A 7,255-nucleotide genomic window follows, 5' to 3' on the forward strand; every position below is an offset into this window, starting at 1 on the left:
TTTTTTCAAATTATTGTTGCTTTTCCACAATAAAAATTTTCATTTAAAACGGCCTCGAGCTCAATATAAATTGTTGAATATAATTGTTATAAAGGCCAAAAAATAACAAAAACAGTTGAACGAAGAGGTTCATCTGTTTATTAACCAATTATATTAAAGCTCCTTTTGGAAGTCCTCAATATGCGTTGAAAATGAACACAAAACGATAATAAAAGAAAAACCTCGAAAGCATTAATTTTGTTTACAGTGCACGCGGTAGCTCTAGAGGATTGGATGTATCTTTTAAATGTCGCCTGATTGAGGCCGCGTTCATGCACTTCTCTTCCTCTTAAACAAATAATTGTGATGAACTTAGCTTTAGTTGCGTTCCAGATGCTTCACGATTTGCAGANATTTTCATTTAAAACGGCCTCGAGATCAATATAAATTGTTGAATATAATTGTTATAAAGGCCAAAAAATAACAAAAACAGTTGAACGAAGAGGTTCATCTGTTTATTAACCAATTATATTAAAGCTCCTTTTGGAAGTCCTCAATATGCGTTGAAAATGAACACAAAACGATAATAAAAGAAAAACCTCGAAAGCATTAATTTTTTTTACAGTGCACGCGGAAGCTCTAGAGGATTGGATATATCTTTTAAATGTCGCCTGATTGAGGCCGCGTTCATGCACTTCTCTTCCTCTTAAACAAATAATTGTGATGAACTTAGCTTTAGTTGCGTTCCAGATGCTTCACGATTTGCAGAAACAGCGGTTTTCTCCATTAGTAAACCTTATGGAAGGTGGTCACCTGGAACGACTTCCTGTAAAAACCTGCAAATCGTGAAGCATCTGGAACGCAACTTCTATAGCTGTCTTTTCTTTAAAACTCTTTATTTTAATAATTTAATTTTACTCGCACAGCTTGTTTACAGCCCTATGCTGTTTGTCGCACTGTCGAATTTCAATTATCGATAACTCTACAGCAACTGACATAGTTGCCACTCGTAATACAAACTTTCTTTCCAGTTGCGTTGCCAGCTGCCAACCGAACCGTGGTTGCGTTGCTATCCGTAATGGACCCATAATTTTATTTTTTTGCATTATACAGCTAATTAAGCCAGCAACGTTAATTAATTAATCCCAACGGTTTTTACCCGCCCAACCGACACGAGGGGCGCAGTCCGCATGACGTACGGAACCTTTTTTGAAGTGAAATTTCTTACACGAGTTCGGAGTTGGTTGCGTTAAATATTTAACACCAAGTTATAAAATCTTTAATAAGTTCACCCACGTTCCTAAACAAATTTCTAAGAACCCGAGTATTTCCGTTTTTTACATAAATTAAGTCATTACATTAGAAGGAGGGCTTGAATTTCTTTTTCATTACGTGATCTTAAGAAAAGAACTTCAGACTTTTTAGTTCCATTCATATATACACTTGTATTCAGCTAATTAAGCCAGCAACGTTAATTGATTAATGCCAACGGTTTTTACCCGCCAACCGACACGAGGGGCGCAGTCCGCATGACGTACGGAACCTTTTTGAAGTGAAATTTCTTACACGAGTTCGAAGATGGTTGCGTTAAATATTTAAAGTGTGACAAATCATTTGCGCGAAATGATACCTTAATTGTGCCGTGCAGTGGTTTTTGTCAAAAATAATTTCACCGTACTTGCTGTGTTGGCCAAATATCAGAATATGATGTCAGGCTATTTAACCAGAATAAGCATATCTGCTATCTTCGCACAGAGTGTTTGTTGTTGCCTGCAAAATTAACAAGGTCTTTGGATTCTTTCATGGCTACGCATAAAAATGGCTTTGACTCTATCGTAACCACAATAATGGGCCAATTTGGTGAAATTCATAAAGAAATTGCTTTAATAAATCTAAAAAACTGTGAACACAACAAGAATGTTTCTTCATGTTTAAAAACTTTATGTTCAGAATTCAGTGCCCTAAAAGATGTTGTTACTAATTCTAAATCAACTGCTAAGGTGAACAACAACAAGAACAAGTTAAACGGTTTTCTTGACCTACGGAAAGTGAAGTCACCAACCTCGGCCATGGAAAATGTCTCACACTCTCAAACTGACATGGTTGCTAAAACGTCTGTTCTGTCATTGGCTGAATCTTCGGCTTTTGAGAGTTCTGTGATTGTTAATAATGCACCCTCACTAACTCCAGCTGAGGCGGATAATAATTTTACTTCGGATGCTTTGCCGTCGGCTTCTCAACAAATGCGAACTGCATTATCAGCTAATATGATAACAGCGAACAATGCTTCTTCATCTTCTCCTGCTGACGTGAATAATGTCACTTCTGTCGCTTTGACTTCAGCTTCTAAACAAATGCCGACTGCGTTATCAACTGCATTGGCTACTGTTACTAATATATCTTCACCTTCCACTGCTGCTGTTATCAATGCTAATCTTAATTCTTTGCCATCTGCATCTAAACATCTGCCAATATATCGTCAGATATATTAAATGCTTCTACCCAGCAGCAACTCGGTGCTGATTGGATTACTGTGCCGCGAAAGAAAGTGCCCTAGCGGAGAAATGTCGTGGTTGGCCGTAATGAAAATAATGATCTGGGAGTATTTTCGCGTCCTAAGTGGCTCCGTTTATCATCGTTCATGCCAACGGTTTCGGAAGTTGATATTATTAATTACGTGGCGAATCAAGTCATCGTTGATAAGCAACAAATTGCCTGCTATAAGCTGGCAAAGAAGGATACAAATGAGACATCACTAAAATATATCAACTTCAAATTGGGAGTTCCTGAACATGTATATTTTAATTAGCTGAAGCCAGAAATCTGGCCAACAAATGTTAATATTCGACAGTTCCGTTTTTTTCAAGAACAAGGAGGCCAACTGCCCCAGCATAGTTGCTTCTCCCAAGCCGAACAAGCATATCAAACTATTTTGAAAACGCCTCTGGACTCCGGACTAAGGCCGATACTGTCCGAATGCTAAGTGCGTACTTGGAGTATGATATTTTTGTTATCGTTGAGACTTGGCTCAATGCAAATTTTTTCGATGCGGAGTTTTTCGACCCGAATCAGTACGATGTCTTTCGTAAAGACAGGGATACCTTCACTTAGCTGTACTAGCTTATATATGTCGCATGTTGACAATGTGTTAGCTCTTCATCGTAATATTGGGGACGACCAACGTTGTGTGCTTGGTGATTTCAACTTAAGAAATGTAGCTGGTCGTATTTCGATAATAATTTATTCTTGACTCCCTCAAATGTACAAAGTTCTGTTGAGTCATATGTTATTGATAACTTTTTAAGTATTGGCCTTACTCAAATAAACGGCCTCGCCAACAATATGAATCGCTTTCTAGACTTAGTCTTTGTAANCAACTCGGTGCTGATTGGATTACTGTGCCGCGAAAGAAAGTGCCCTAGCGGAGAAATGTCGTGGTTGGCCGTAATGAAAATAATGATCTGGGAGTATTTTCGCGTCCTAAGTGGCTCCGTTTATCATCGTTCATGCCAACGGTTTCGGAAGTTGATATTATTAATTACGTGGCGAATCAAGTCATCGTTGATAAGCAACAAATTGCCTGCTATAAGCTGGCAAAGAAGGATACAAATGAGACATCACTAAAATATATCAACTTCAAATTGGGAGTTCCTGAACATGTATATTTTAATTAGCTGAAGCCAGAAATCTGGCCAACAAATGTTAATATTCGACAGTTCCGTTTTTTTCAAGAACAAGGAGGCCAACTGCCCCAGCATAGTTGCTTCTCCCAAGCCGAACAAGCATATCAAACTATTTTGAAAACGCCTCTGGACTCCGGACTAAGGCCGATACTGTCCGAATGCTAAGTGCGTACTTGGAGTATGATATTTTTGTTATCGTTGAGACTTGGCTCAATGCAAATTTTTTCGATGCGGAGTTTTTCGACCCGAATCAGTACGATGTCTTTCGTAAAGACAGGGATACCTTCACTTAGCTGTACTAGCTTATATATGTCGCATGTTGACAATGTGTTAGCTCTTCATCGTAATATTGGGGACGACCAACGTTGTGTGCTTGGTGATTTCAACTTAAGCAATGTAGCTGGTCGTATTTCGATAATAATTTATTCTTGACTCCCTCAAATGTACAAAGTTCTGTTGAGTCATATGTTATTGATAACTTTTTAAGTATTGGCCTTACTCAAATAAACGGCCTCGCCAACAATATGAATCGCTTTCTAGACTTAGTCTTTGTAACGTACAATATAAACTTTGAAATTTCGAAACCTTCTTCGATATCCCCACCCAATTCATATCATTTACCATTGGTTTTAGACATCGAATTTTTTGAATTTTTTGAAGATTCCCTAGTACACAAAACTGTTTCATTTAATTATAAAGGCCAACAAAAATGAAAAAAAATGTTGGTGCGACAAATGTTTAAGCTATTTTTGATAGACTTTTTTGTGCTGATTACGAATCCGTAAGTACAAAGGATCCAACACGTACAGGTTTTGAGAAAATCGAGGTCAAATTGTCAAAAAATTGGGCTTTTGCAATATTTGAGAAGCTCTAGCAAAGAGTAAAAAGGTGATAGAACCTTCCACTTAGGCTTAGATTAAAGCAAGAACCCTCGACTACTATCCTTGAAAATACCATTCCTGCACATTGAATTTATGGTCACTTATAGTCATTTATTGAGCAGTAAAATTTGACTTTTGGCGAAGTTTGAGTCCCTGCCGCAATTAAACAAAAGGTGATAGAACCTTCCACTTAAGTTTAAATTAAGGCTTGAACTTTCGACTACAATCCCTAAAAATACCATCTCTTCGTCGTTTATTGAACAGCAAAAACTTAATTTTTACAGCATTTTGTTTTCAATAGCACAATTTGCCAGCATTTTTGTTATTGTTCCACAAATGACTATAAATGGCCATCAAGTAAAGGTGCAGGGATGGTATTTTCAGGGGCAGTAGCCTAGGGTTCTAACTTTAAGTTAAGCCTAAGTGGAAGGTTCTACCACATTTTTACTCTTAGCTCGAGCTTCTCAAATGTGAAAAAAAACCGATTTTTTGACACTTTGACCACGATTTTCTCAAAATCTGTACGTGATGGAATCTTTATAATTACGGATTCGTAATCAGCTCAAAAAAGTCTATCAAAAACAAATTTAACATTTGCCGCACCAAATCAGTGTTGCCCTGTGTTATAATCGCTGTGACTTTGTCGCATTGAATACAGCGTTGGGTGAATTACACTGGGATAACTTGTTCCAGGATATCAAAGTTGAAGGTTGTTTTAATGTATTCAAAACACACTTATCTGATCAATGTTCTAAATATGTGCCAATTTTTAAACCAAAAATGTATACATTTTCTTGGTTCTCAAAGGATTTAAAGCGTCTAAAAAATTTGAAAAATAAGTTTTATAAAAAATTTAAATCAACCAAACGCAATGTTTTTTCGGAAAATATCGTTACTATAAATCAGAGTTTTCAAAGTTAAATAAGAAGCGTTACAAAAATTATATACGTGATTTTGAGTCGGATATTAAAATAAGTCCGAAGGATTTTTGGTCCTATATTAATTCCGGGAAAGCAGACTCGAGTATACCCAAGACTGTTTTTTACAAAAAAGAGAATGCAACTTCTGTGTCTGAGGTTGCAAATTTCTTTGCAGGTTTCTTTTCGTCCAACTTCGTATCTGATAATGACCTGTCTGATGATGACCTATCAAATATTCGTAAAAATTTCACTAAGAGCACGTCTTCTACTCTTGATATGGGTTCCTTTACTCTAACAGAAGATGATATCATTGAGGGTATCAAAAATATAAAAACTCGCCTCGCATAGATGCGGGTGGTTTTTCAGCTATCTTATTCAAAAACTGTGTTTCCTTAGTGAAGCCATTACTACTAATCCTTACTAATATTAAAAATCCGAAAGTGAGCTTGTTTGTTTGCTACGTTTTCACGCTTTAACTACTCTAACGATCATCATGAAATTTTGTACACTCCTGTCATTTAGCCCAACTTAAAATATAGGATACATTTAATCTCGATTAGAAAAGGGGGCGTGGCACCTCCCATACAAACGGAATTTTTCATACTGCATTTCTCAGGAAACATTTTTGGTAGATTACTGGAAATTGGTATGGAGATATATAAAATCATTATCTACTTATGGATAAGAGCTGCCACCTTTTACAAAAAGTCAAATTCAAATCCAATTAAGTGAGTTATTTATTTGAAAATTATATTAAAAAAATGGATGTCAAGAGGCTTAAATAAGCTGTAGTTTGAATGTGTCTTGAAAAGTCAAATTTAAATTAATCTGAAGAATTAAAATATGGTTGTCAAAAGAAATATTGATAAGAAACCTTTAGTTTGAAAGTTTTGAATAATATAATAACAAGGGCTACCACATTTTTTAAATTAAATTCAATTAGTTTAAATAAAATAGTATAATACTAGCAGACCCGGCAAACTTCGTCCCGCCCAAACTTAATTTTATCATTGAAACATTTTGGTCCAACATTTTCACCAACAATTCACGTCTACGATTTCCATTGGCACGCTCATCGGCTAAGATTATGGTTTGGTGGTCTTTTGCCGCCTTAAATAACCTAACGAAAGTGTTATGTCCGTAAGAAGTTCTTGAAATTCTCTAATTGTGCAGCATTTCATTGAACGGTTAATCTCACAACGAAATAAATTTGAAGAACATTTCCTTTTCACTCCCTGGCGGCAACAATGATCCGGTTCTATAGTGAATCTGCCCCAGAAACTTTATAGTATAGTTGGTGGCAACTTCAAAATGGATGCGTATAATTGTTCTACAGAAATCCAATATACATAGACTTTGTATGGGAGGTGCCACGCCAAATTAAAAAATAGCGATTTTTTGTAGCCTATAACCATCATTGGGACGTCTGAAGCAGGTGTCCGAAATTTCAAAAAAATCTGTGGGGCCGTTCTCGAGCTTTGCGAACACAAAAAAAAACGGCTTTCAAAATATATATTAGTATAGATTGGTATGAATCGAAATGGTTTTGAATATGTATGTAAAAAGGTTGCCAACTGTTCAGAAGGTTAAATTCAAACTATTAATAATCTAAATGAATTACTACAATATGGGTATCAAAACTACATGTAAGGGGTTTCCCTCTGTTTAAAATCTCAAATTGCGTTCAGGGGATAAGTTAATGGAAAAAGTACGATAAGTGAGAAAGAAAGTTTTATGCAGTTTGAAATTATTTTGAAGATGGTTAAAAAAATTTTAAACCTCCTATTTTTTA

General features: G+C 36.1%; 1 protein-coding gene across 1 annotated transcript in view; it reads left to right on the forward strand.

The window, feature by feature from the left end:
• The window catches only part of LOC108369692 (karyopherin alpha1), a 47,115-nt gene that overhangs the window by 10,248 nt on the left and 29,612 nt on the right, over positions 1–7,255 (forward strand). The window lies entirely within an intron of this gene.

Source organism: Rhagoletis zephyria, unplaced genomic scaffold, assembly GCF_001687245.7.
Source record: "Rhagoletis zephyria isolate East Lansing unplaced genomic scaffold, Rhagoletis_zephyria_1.1 Rzeph_scaffold_03804, whole genome shotgun sequence".
Taxonomy (NCBI): domain Eukaryota; kingdom Metazoa; phylum Arthropoda; class Insecta; order Diptera; family Tephritidae; genus Rhagoletis; species Rhagoletis zephyria.